The sequence below is a fragment of the Vidua chalybeata genome, chromosome Z, assembly GCF_026979565.1.
Source record: "Vidua chalybeata isolate OUT-0048 chromosome Z, bVidCha1 merged haplotype, whole genome shotgun sequence".
NCBI classification, from domain to species: Eukaryota; Metazoa; Chordata; class Aves; order Passeriformes; family Viduidae; genus Vidua; species Vidua chalybeata.
This window is the reverse complement of record NC_071570.1, coordinates 1,182,221-1,194,559: the sequence shown is the minus strand read 5'-3', so window position 1 is coordinate 1,194,559 and position 12,339 is coordinate 1,182,221. Positions and strand designations below refer to the sequence as shown.

The 12,339-nt window shown below is 49.0% G+C and overlaps 1 long non-coding RNA gene across 1 annotated transcript; it reads right to left on the bottom strand.

The window, feature by feature from the left end:
- Positions 1 to 972: 972 nt before the first annotated feature.
- Positions 973 to 7,736, bottom strand: LOC128781959 (uncharacterized). The gene is made up of 3 exons (XR_008428587.1): positions 7,651 to 7,736; positions 1,452 to 1,501; positions 973 to 1,349 (listed from the first exon to the last, which is right to left on the bottom strand). It is a non-coding gene; the product is annotated as an uncharacterized LOC128781959 (long non-coding RNA).
- Between the last annotated feature and the right edge of the window lie 4,603 nt (positions 7,737 to 12,339).

Below are 12,339 nucleotides of genomic sequence, written 5' to 3'. Positions count from 1 at the left end.
GTGCAAAAATCTCTTAAGTTCCTGTTCCCCTGAGCTGCAGATGGATGGGGGATCCCGGGTCAGGCTCACGGGCTCTGTGCTGCACACATAATCCATGGAGCCAATTAGAGGCTCATGCACATCATCACAAATCTCTGCTAGTGCAGAAAAACGGAAAGGAGAGATTTCCTGCTTACAAAGAGCCAGGAAATGTCCAGCTTGGCAGAGGTGTGAAACTCAAACCCTGAACACAGGTGATGGGCTCAGCTGCTAAAGAGGAAACTATTCACAGGGGGGGCATTGCAGAGACCTATGGATTTGACCCTCTTAACAAGCATCTGTTTGTCAAGTTCACCAATTCACATGAGCCCGCGGGCACCTCCTTTTGCGTGTGTTTATTTGTACATCTGCACTCACAGCGCTGTACTCCCACCAAGGGCTGCCTCTCAGGCAACCTCCCAGGCTGCCCTTCCAGTGCAACAAAAATCAACCCCCAAATCTGGACCTGCTCACTGCCCTTACACATTTACACCAGCTAAAATGCCTCGTTGGAAAAACTCAGAGCAAAGCAGGCAGGCAAGAGGTAAATGCATTCTTAAATATCTTCTCCAAGGCGCTGGAGTCTCTGCAGAGCAGGACGTAATAAAAAGCTAATATCGCCACAGCTTGTCCTCCCCAAACTGAGCACTGGCTCACACACTAAAGAAAATGTCTTGGATGTCTGTCTGGCACACAGCCACTTGCTGACAGCCTACCATAACATTATATACAGGGCTATCTTACCTTCCAATTACACGTCCCCAGGGTGTTCCTTAAATATGACTACGCTGATTATATTCAGCAACCCTCCTTTTATTGAAAGGCACTTATTTCCCCTCTCCCTCCCAATTTATTCCAGACACACTAAAAGGCTGAATAAAAACCACTGAACTCTGATGCCCATTTTAATTTCAAATTCAATTTAAATTTTAAATTTTAATTTCCAAGCACGGTTTTTGCTTTACGTATTTCTCAAATGCCTTCAGTGTCGTGGTGCATCCTGCTGGTTACTCCAGTCACCAGTACATTTTTCTCCCAGAGCAAACATCTGTATGGAGTATTTTCCTCTGTTTTGCACAAGGAAATTGGTGCTAGAGGTGAGAGAAGAAAGTCCTGAGCATGGATGAATGGATGGAGGTCCCTTCTCCATCCACCTTGGATGCAATAGCATAGAATTCCTATCACACAGGAAAGGTCTCTGATATCACCACTTCTTCTGTATTTGCAGAGTACATTTGGCTCCCCCATGAGCCATGACCACGTCAGCATTGGCAAACTCCACTCCAGTGTTGACATCTTTTGCAAACACCCTCTTCATTCAACAAAGAGTACTAAAATGCACATTAAAATATTTGAGGCGTCAGCAGAGCAAAATAATACGCACATGGATATTTTACCAACATACTCACGGACTGGAGAAAATCCTTATTTACCACAGATTAGCAGACCTCCTCTGTCGAAAGGCTAAAAAAAGTGCAGCAGCCTGAAATAGAAACAAACACACTTGTTTGGTCACTGAGGTCAGCGCTGCTCTTGTCAGGAGCTTTGTCATCCAGCTCGCAGAAGTGATTGCAGCCATCCCTGTGTGCCCAGAGCTCTGCTGCTGTGATTGCAGCCATCCCTGTGTGCCCAGAGCTGTGCTGCTGTCATTGCAGCCATCCCTGTGTGCCCAGAGCTCTGCTGCTGTCACTGCAGCCATCCCTGTGTGCCCAGAGCTCTGCTGCTGTCACTGCAGCCATCCCTGTGTGCCCAGAGCTCTGCTGCTGTCACTGCAGCCATCCCTGTGTGCCCAGAGCTGTGCTGCTGTCATTGCAGCCATCCCTGTGTGCCCAGAGCTGTGCTGCTGTCATTGCAGCCATCCCTGTGTGCCCAGAGCTGTGCTGCTGTCACTGCAGCCATCCCTGTGTGCCCAGAGCTCTGCTGCTGTGATTGCAGCCATCCCTGTGTGCCCAGAGCTGTGCTGCTGTCACTGCAGCCATCCCTGTGTGCCCAGAGCTCTGCTGCTGTGATTGCAGCCATCCCTGTGTGCCCAGAGCTGTGCTGCTGTGATTGCAGCCACCCCTGTGTGCCCAGAGCTGTGCTGCTGTCATTGCAGCCATCCCTGTGTGCCCAGAGCTCTGCTGCTGTCATTGCAGCCATCCCTGTGTGCCCAGAGCTGTGCTGCTGTCACTGCAGCCATCCCTGTGTGCCCAGAGCTGTGCTGCTGGGATTGCAGCCATCCCTGTGTGCCCAGAGCTGTGCTGCTGTCATTGCAGCCATCCCTGTGTGCCCAGAGCTGTGCTGCTGTCATTGCAGCCATCCCTGTGTGCCCAGAGCTCTGCTGCTGTGATTGCAGCCATCCCTGTGTGCCCAGAGCTGTGCTGCTGTGATTGCAGCCACCCCTGTGTGCCCAGAGCTGTGCTGCTGTCATTGCAGCCATCCCTGTGTGCCCAGAGCTGTGCTGCTGTCATTGCAGCCATCCCTGTGTGCCCAGAGCTGGGCAGTGCAGGGACACATCCCTGTGCCTCACTTGTCACCCTCACGGAGCCTGGGTCCCCAGCCAGCATCCCCCGCTCCTGGCCAGTGCAAGATGCTGTCAGGCAGCCCTGGAGCCTCTCTGCCTGCCTTCCTAGCAGCTGATACAAGAAGCAAAGAGGTGAAAAGCCAACCTGACCATGGGACCAGGCTCCAGCTGCTGTGAAAGCCTCAAAAAAACCCAGCTCCACTCAGCGACTGCCAGTGCCAACATCTGGATTCACTGAACCCAAGCCATGGCTTTTATTTCCTGCGATTCACCTGTGAGATAAAGTGTTCAATCAGCTGCATCAGATATAGGGTAGAAGAATAGACCACTATACTCTCTTCAGAAAACCTGGCACATGCAGATATCCTGACTGAGGTCAGGCTTCCCAGCGCTCGAGGCTGCCTGCCCCGTAAGGCCATGGGGCTCCCCAGGACACCGTGCACAGCAGGCTTTCCTAGAAGCCTGCTCCAGTAATTTTGTTGTCAGAGCACTTCTTTTTAAAGGTGTTTGTCGAAGGCAGAGAGGGATAATCATGGCTGAGCAGGAAAGCACGGGCTGGATGAAATCCAGGGCAAGTGCGCTGAGCTGCGACGCGGTGATGTGGGGCTGCTCCCGTGAACTGCAGGGAGATGGTTATGGATGTGCTGCAATACAGCCACTGGGGTTTGTCTTTTTTTTTCTTTTTCTTTTCCTTTTTCTTCTTTTCCATGAAGAGCTAATATCCTGGGAAGCCTTCCAAGGCGGCTCGAAAGAGAGGTGGACATGCCAAAACATGATGCGCACTGGACACCGCTCCCCGCTGCAGGCTGCCAACCAGCTTCTCCAGCCAGCTGCTTTAGGAGTTGACAAGTTTTTCCACAGTCCAGGATCAAATTTAGAAGCAGTGATCCAGCTAGCAGCAAGCAGCACAGATGGTTTCTTTGTCAGGAGAGCAGCAGGTAGAGATCTTCCAGCTCAGAGGATTGATCTGCCTGGTCTCAGGTCTTCCTGTTGACTCAGAGCAGGAAAAACCTCAGCAAGCTTTGGTGGGATTCAGGCTGGAAGACCCAAACCCACCCCAAACAGGAGATGCCAGATAGGTCCTTTTATCCTCCTTTAACTTCCCCCACCACCTGCGTTCTGTGACCCATATGTTTATTTGCTCTGCAAGGTGGGGCCAATTCCTGGCACTCTTTGGAAAGCCACGACCTGCTCCAAGAGACGTTGGTGACTGCCCTTTTGAAGTCATTATGTTTTCAATAAAATCCAAGCAAGCCCATAAAACCAGGGAAAAATCAGATCAAGTGTGGGTCCAGCTCCGGAAGAAGCAAGAATTTCACTGGGTTTAGCTCAAGGGTGCTCAGATCTCAGCCTGGGCTTTCTGCCAGGCACCAAAAGCTCCCTGCAAACCCAGTCTGGAGACAGAGCTTTGCCATGGCAAATGGGCTGGGAATACCTCTGAAGGGGCTCCACAAATCCCCATGCACTGTAGCGAGGGCCCTGCCAGGAGACAGCACTGGGCAGCTACTGGAAGGGGGAACTGAAATGTTAAAGTTCAGGTCTTAACACCAAAATCTCACCTTGAGCACCGGAGCTTTGCGCTGGGTCACACTGCAGAGTGGGACAACTCCTCTGGCTCTCCCAGTGCCTGGGCTGATCTCTGGGGCTGACAAAGGCAGAAAACCTATCTCCACCTCTAGCACGGAGCTGTTTCCTCACCTCCAGCGAGGACCAAACCCGTGTGCCTCAGTTTCCCCACCTGCTACAGGGGCCCAGCAGCACTGGCCCAGCAGCGCTTTGAACTCTCTCACAGTGAAACTCATACCACATGTAACATCTAAGTACCATTGCATAACAATTATAATAATTTCCCATTTTAAACGTGGCTTTTTCTTCTCCACCGAGAGATTTCCCTGCTGGCTTGCAGGAGGTAGAGCAAGAGGAGCTCACACCACTGCTGTTCCAGGCCACGTCACCGGACTCACACCACCCTCCTGCACCATATTTCTTTTGGGAATGCAACACAAAGAGCGTGGGAAGCACGGAGGGACCGGGCTCTTGATGTGCAGCACTCAGGCAAATCCCGTCGAGCTCGCTCCTTCTCCCTTGCCTCTGCCTCTTTGTAGTCGTGACCTCTCCCTGGCGAGGCCAATCTTCTCGATGGCATTTCGGGGCTGACCAGGGCACTGAATGAGGAATTAGCCAGAACACAGCCTCCTTTGTTGCAATACTTCTTCTAATATATGTAAATGGGGCAGGTTGCTGTTCCAGCCCCGGCGCCCACCAGCAGGTACGGGCCTTCCCTGAGTGGCAGAAGCCAGAGCGTGGCCAAGCCCACGTTCCTGGGTGAAACACAAGCTGCATTCCTCCTTCCCGGCCTTCCCAGCAGGAAACATGAACGCCTCAGATAAAGCCATCCAACATTCGATATATCACAGGGCAAGAATGCACTTCATCCTCTCTAGGATAGAGTTTTCATGCCATCTCCTCCTGCTGACAGATCACTGCCACTCAGCTGGCTTGGGGGTCTGGAGCAGGACACAACACCCCACGGTGCAAGCTGGCAGTGCCTTCAGACCCAGCTGATCCTGCTCCTTGTCCATGCTTTCTTGAGATTCTTTTGCCCTTTACCTCTGCTGTGGGGTCCTGCATTGTCCTGCATGACGATGGGATGGCAATCTTCACAGGAAGGTGACAGATCATTGTCTCATCACGCTTTGGGGCACTAAACTGGTCTTTGGATACCTCCTGGTGTCTGAGGTGGGAGGTAAAACACGCCTTCCAGACACAGACTGCTACTATCAGGTTCAGGCTGGAGCTCCATAGGCCCAGGAGCAGGGAATTTCAGTCACAGAACTGCCACATGAAGCCCAGGACTTGTCCCATGTTTTGGTTTATTGACGCAGTCAATAAACAGAAAAAAAAATCAAGGTTTGGCTGAGGGACACATAATCTTTCAAGAACATATGAGGGGAGCTCCAAGACAGACACCAGACCTTCCTGCCATGGTGTTTTAGTGACTGAGGGTCTATCCTGTGGCAGAGTGCAGATGAGGGTGAAACAGCGATTTTTAGAGTTAGGTTAACAAAATGAATTAAGCATTTAATTTTAGCTCGTAGAGTTATGTGTTGAATTTTAACCTTTTACTTAAGCAACCTCTGCCTGGTACAAAGGGCATAGGAAAATGCAAATTTCTGGAGCTTCTTGCATAAAGAACAATACCAGAAGAAGCAAAGAACCCAGATAAAAAAACTCCTCTGTCTCCAAGCCTATCAAGACTGACAGACCTACTCAGATCAGCACCAAAGGAGTGAAAGCACAGAGAGGAAAAGTTCAAAGGCTCAGCCATGAGGAAGATCACAATCTTCAGCCTCAGCACCACCGAGAGACCCCCGTGCGACCACCACAGCAAACCAGGCGTGCCCAGAAGGGCGTGGACTCATTTAGCGTGAGAGGCGAGGACAGGCGGGGCCAGGGGTTGAATGTGCATGAGAAAGTTGTGCAATGTGTTGCACATGGAACAGCTTTGGGAATAAAGGTATGGGTCAGACTGAGGCTCGGGGCACAAGTTTTGGAGAGCTCTCTCACTTGTGCCGAGCGCTGACATACACACCCACCTCATAACTACCCCAGGTTATGGAGTCTATTTATTTATTCCGCGTATCCCTTCAAGGGGAGCCACCAGAGGAAAAGGAAGGTGGGATTTTTCTCTACACAACCCCATCTCAATGCACAACACCGTAGTTTTGCTTTTGGTAGCAAAACACCAGAGCTACCAGGCAACAAAGACAGCAAAGAGAAGAAAAAAGGAAGAGGAGGAGACAGAGGGGGAGTGGGATCAGAGATTAAAGGGCACCCCGAGCCTCATACAAAACATTTTGCTTTTGATCTTGTCCTTGATCATGAATGTCCATCCCGCTTTTGCACAGTCAGAGGTCATATTATGGCTTGTTTTCTCAACAAAAAGAAATACAACACCAGAAACTGGCAGATATTGGCTCTCACACACAAACCTGAGCAAGGGTCACATTTCCAAAGAGGCCAGTGTCTATTCTGTCTTAGCAGAGGACACAAGAGAGCCTAGAAGCTCTGGGGTTTGTCTGCAGCTCTGCTCTCTGTGTGAATGTAGATGAGCAGTTTAGGATCCAGCTCCTTCCACCATGCCCCAGGCTGGCAAGTTTTTAAGCAAATTGGACAAAGAAGGAGAGATCTCAAGGAACCAGTTTTTCTACAAGGCTTCTGAAAGTTTATGTTGGGAAGAACAGAGTGAGGAGAAAAAAAAAAGGCCCTGTAAGTGTATCCGTTCAGAGTAAGAATCCATCTGTGCATTCACATTGTATTAAAAATTGGACAAACACACACACCAGAGACCTCTTAAAAGGCATTGGCCATCAGAGAGCTTTTAATCAGAGCTCCTAATTTCTTCAACACCAAAGTCAATCAAAATCAAGACACAGACTCATGGTAGGTCAGGCATCCTAGCTGCAATGCTCACAGGGTTTTGCCTTTCCTTTCCTTTGGACAAGGTACAAGAAATAAAAAGCTTGTTTCCAAACTGTACAAATTTGAAGTGAGCAGCTGGTCACCAGGGAAAGACCCAGAGCTAATTACCAAGCTCATCTAACAACCTCTTTGTGAGGCTTCGGAGGATGATTCAGGTTGGAATGGGTCTCAGGGGATGTCTGCAGCCTCAACCCCTGCTCCAGGCAAGGTCAGCTATGAATTCACACCAGCTTGCTCAGGGCTTGATCCAGCTGAGTCACAGAAGCCTCCAAGGATGGAGACTGCAGCCTCTCTGGGCAGAGCCTCTCCTGCAGATCCCTCAGCTGGGATGTCAGGGGCAAGGAGGTACTACTGGTTGGTGGCAGGGGAATCACAGAAATGTCACAAAGAGCACAAATGACCTCCCTCTTGGGGTTCCTCGTCTCATCAACACCTATTAACACCAGCAGGGCAACAGTTTTGGCAAAATCTGGAGTAAAACCCACATTAATGAGAAACACCTCTGCAAAATGAAGTTCTCCAGGGAAAGCACAAAGCACAATCTTTTCCCCTGCAGCTGCATTAGGAAAAATCCACCCATTGCCTGCCCACGGTGATCTCAATCCCTAAATTTAAACTAGGAAATCAGCTGTCATTGGGAAAGTAACCTGGGTATTTTCAGCCACCGAAGAGGAAGATTCCTGGCATAGCCTGGGGCTGCTCCGTGGCGATCACAGCGCTCAGTTGCCTTTTGTGGGAATAAACCTCGGGACTGGCCCCGGGGAGGAGGGGAGCACGGGCAGGTTCAGCTGGTGTGAGGTGTGACGGGTGCAGGTCACAGTCCACTTCACATCCTCTGACACAGCCAAGCCCTGGGAAGTCTTTGGCAAAGCCCAAATGTACCTAAGCAGTGGCTATTAGGCCCAGAAAGAGTTAGTCCCTGACTACTGCTAGTAAACAGCTGGATTAGCCCATAAATGCAGATGTGTGATGTTACAGCCCAACACCGATGGGGGCTGGTCTCAGCTAGGCCTGCTCAGGTGTTTTTACATTAATATTTCCTGCCTTACAGATGTATTTACACTCTCATCCCCTACTTTCCTGCATGACCAGAGCTCATTTCCAGCGACTTTATGCAGTAGGCCACAGAGAGCAGGAATTGAAAAGGCTGTGGCCACACTGTGGCTGTGACCACGCTGTTTTTGTATCCCTGGCTGTCCCAAAGCACTTTCTGAAACCAACAGTGAGGTTCAGCTCGGCCCAACATAGGACCGAGCCCAGGTGCTAAAATTTTTATAGGATCAGAAAAAGAGGTTTGTTACAAGCAGCAACTTCTTCCTGCAAAGATACAAGTGCAGCACATAACTGTACTGGTGGGAAAGAACCAGTGCTAATCTTCACTCCTGTTTTATTCATGGCCTCATTTCCCTCTGCCAGAGGCAGTGATGAAGATGGATCCATGGGATTATTCTTGTTAATGAGTGAGCAGGAAAGAGCCCGGAATGACTCTCAGTTTCTAGACCAAGACTGGGGGATTGGCGCTCAAAATACCTACCTATTTATGTGTGATCTGAGTCCGTGACACTTGGGACATCCTGCTTAGACTTAACTTTTATGTTGGCTCCTGAGCTGCCACTGTCAGGGCACAGGCACATGGTGGTGAGACCAGAGTAGGGTAACCAGCACAACACTGCTGCCTGGTTTTGTATCACCTCCCCCTGGCTGTAACTCTCCACTCCTTTCCTGCACACAAAAATGTGGCTGTGGCGACAGCTCCCTCAGCACAAGGCATCTGAATCAGCTCAGCATTTTCCACCTGCTCCAGGCTGTGCTGCAAGACCCTTCTCCCTACCAGGTTAGGGAAGTACCTGTGGTGCAGTTGCTGATCCAGGTGTTTTTCTCATGTACCTCGACAATACACAGCTGAATGGCAACCAGTCCCACCTCTGTGTCCAGCATCTCCCAGCTCCTCTCTCCCTCACTCCCTGGGCTGGTGGACACTCTCCCTCTGTGGAATAAGAATTGAGATGCTCCAGGGAAGGAGGCTCGATACTGAAATTACAGAAACACAGAATCATTCCAAACCAAGAATTTGGGTTGGGAAGGAACTTCAATGATGATCCAACTCCATGGGCAGGGACACCTCCCACTGTCCCAGGCTGCTCCAGCCCCATCCAGCCTGGCCTTGGGCACTTCAGGGGTGCAGGGGCAGCCACAGCTGCTCTGGGCACCCTGGGCCAGGGCCTGCCCACCCTCCCAGCCAGCAATTCCCAGTTCCCAATCTCCCACCTGTGCCTGCCCTCTGGCACTGGAAGCCATTGCCTGTGTGCTGTCCCTGCAGGCCTTGTCCCCAGTCCCTGTGCAGCTCTCCTGGAGCCCCTTGAGGCCCTGGCAGGGGCTCTGAGCTCTCCCTGGAGCCTTCTCTTGTGCAGCTGAACAGACCCAGCTCTGCCAGCTTTTAAAATGGAGATTCCACTTCTCCACTTTCCCTCTGTTTGAGACATTTTCCTTCCCTCCCATTCACCCATCACTGCCTCTGTCACCTCCAAGAGCTCCTACTCCAGAATGCCACAAGCCCATTTCCTGCTCCTAGGTGTAAGTCAACCATCTATGACTGCTGGTAGCCAGAGCTCAGTTTTCCTTTACCCTCCCTCCCAATGTAAAATCTGATTTCTTAGTCACGCCTCAGACATTATCACGGTGCCCCCAAACCCCTTTCAAAGCCTCCCGAGGTCTCCCCTTCCCCCCAACCCTACACCCCACACTCCTGGAGGCAGAGGAAGCCAGACTGCACAGACAAGCCCTGGCTTGGCAGCGATGCCAAGAAACTTGGAGATTTCCTGCTGGAGCACCTATGGAAAACGAATAGCTTATTTTTCCCTCCGTGTGTTCCCATTTATTCACACTGAACACTCACTCCCCAGTGTTTCCTGTCTCGGCAGAAGCTGTGTTTGCTGCATTCAAAACCCTCTCAAAAAAGCCCCTAGACAGTCATATCCCAACAGGGTAGCTGCTCCTGGATGTTTTATGGGATCACAGCATCAAACAGGTTATATTTGTACTGTTTTCACCAAAAATAAATCCTCCCCACTCTCCAAAAAGAGTTTCCAAGGACAATATTTTTTTAAATAATTTTAAAAATTATTTAGATTATTGCAGAATTTCTTGAAGACCACTTATTTTGCTATCAACAGAAAAAAAAAATCAGATTCCAGAAACTATTTAGAAAACCTTGTCTTGAGAAAATGAATCCCAGAACACTCAAGAAGTCATGTCCATCAGAAGCCACACACCTTTGTAAGCACTGGGTTATATATCATTTTAAAAACCCCCTAAACCTCCTAGTATTAAATGCAGCATTTATTAGAGCTACCAAATGCTTTTAAAAAGATCTTTTTACTTATTTAAGATCTTAAAGATATTTTTGGGGAAGGTGTAATCCCTTTTGGAAAGTCTGTTCCACTTTTTTAAACCTGCTGGTAAAGACACTGCTATTGTTGCAAAGGATCTGTCAGTTCCCTGAAGAGATGCAGAAAGTATTTTTATACTAAAAAAGTTGTGGATGCAGCATCATGTCCATACTTAACACATATGAAGTGCCTCATTTTTAAAGATTACAGCTGGATAATTTTTACAGCCTCTTTCTATCACATCTCAATTATTTTTTCTTCCAACAAAACAAAAATATTTTCTCTTGATTTCTTGAAACAAGGACAGCTCATGCATCATTTGGCAGCCCTGTGCAAGCAGTTTGTACTTGAATTTCCAGAAACACAGTGTGTTATTTACATTGCCAATTGCAACACTTTTTTTCTGTGTAAAAGCTCCCTTAGATTTCACCAATCTTTGCCTTTTTTTTCTTCTTCTTTTTGAATAAACAGACCCTGAAGGCAAGAAGAACACTGCAGGGAAGGAAAATAGCTCCAATACTGTTAGAGCTGGAGGCCAAATACAAATTCCACACTCTCTGCTGGCTTGGGTTGATAAATTTGCTGGGATTTCAAGGCACAGCCCTAGAATTTCATGTTCTCTGGGAGAGTGTCGATGCACAAGATATATCTGTCTCTTAATATGCTACTTTACCAGGGGAACGTGTTGATTAGCCCCCAGCTGGTCGAAAATGCACTTCTCATTGCTGTCCTGCAGCCCTGTGGAAGTCCTTCAGGGCTCTCCAAGGCTGGGAAGGAGGACTGGTGAAGGCTGAGGAATAGAAGGGGAGGTGAGCTGCTGGGGATGCTGCTCAGCTGCAAATTCATCCCTTTTATTTTCTTTTTTTTTTTCTTTTTTTAAAAAAAAAAACAAAACAAAACAAAACAAAACCCACCGATGCTCCAACACCAAAGCCACAGATCCCAAATTGCCACCTGCTCCCACTCACACACAGTGACCCCAGTGTCTGTCACTGCTCTCATTCCATCCTCAACATCCACCCCTTTCCAGTTGTTTTCCAATGGGAGCCACAGTTTTAGGGCGACATTAGCCCCGGAAACACTGGAGTCTGCAATCATCCATGGTCATTTCTCTTTAAGCAAGCCAGACGTTGTTAAATGGGAAACACCAGATGAGCTGATATTCCACATTCACAAGTTTTTAGAAACAAAACAAGAGCTTGCAGTAAATCAACCCCATTGGAATAATATGTAGGGAAAAAAAAAAAAAAAAGGAAAAAACTAAATTCTGGAGTGTACAGTTGTAGAAATAAGACACGATACCAGAAAAAAAAACGTCCAGAAAGCTAATTTTTAGTTAAGAACTCAAGAAGTTCACGTTTTCAAAAGGCACAGCTCGTCCCACACTCCCACCCCTGCAGAGGAGAGAGGAGAAGCTGAAGGCATTTAGCACACATTTGCATCTATATTCTGCAAGTAGCAGATGCAAAGGAAGAGATTCATTTCCCCTAACATAAGCCATCTAAAAATTAAATGCTGATAGTCATCTTGGATTCTTTTTAAACCCAGATTAAAATAGCTGCTATGTGCAGGTCTGCCCTGCTCTCTCCCCAGAGATTACAGAGAGCACTCAAGTGCCAAAATTAAATAGGGGGCTGAAATTAAACCAGAGGTATCCCATCCTCAGCACAACTCCTGAATGCATGGCCTTGTATCCAAAGCACACTGGAATCCCTGGAAAAATCACGGCTGTAATCCTGGAAGGGTGTTTCAGTTCCTTCTGCTGCTGCTCAGGGATTTGGGGAGGTCAGGCTGACCTGAGGTGCTGTGTCAGCCCCGAGAGCGACCTGCCCTGCTGGCTGCCAGCACCCAGCACCCAGCACCCAGCACCCTTCAGGACAGCACAGCAACGCCCATTTGCCTGGGCTCAAATGGAAAGGCAGAAGTGGAAGCAAAGAAGGTGCTCAT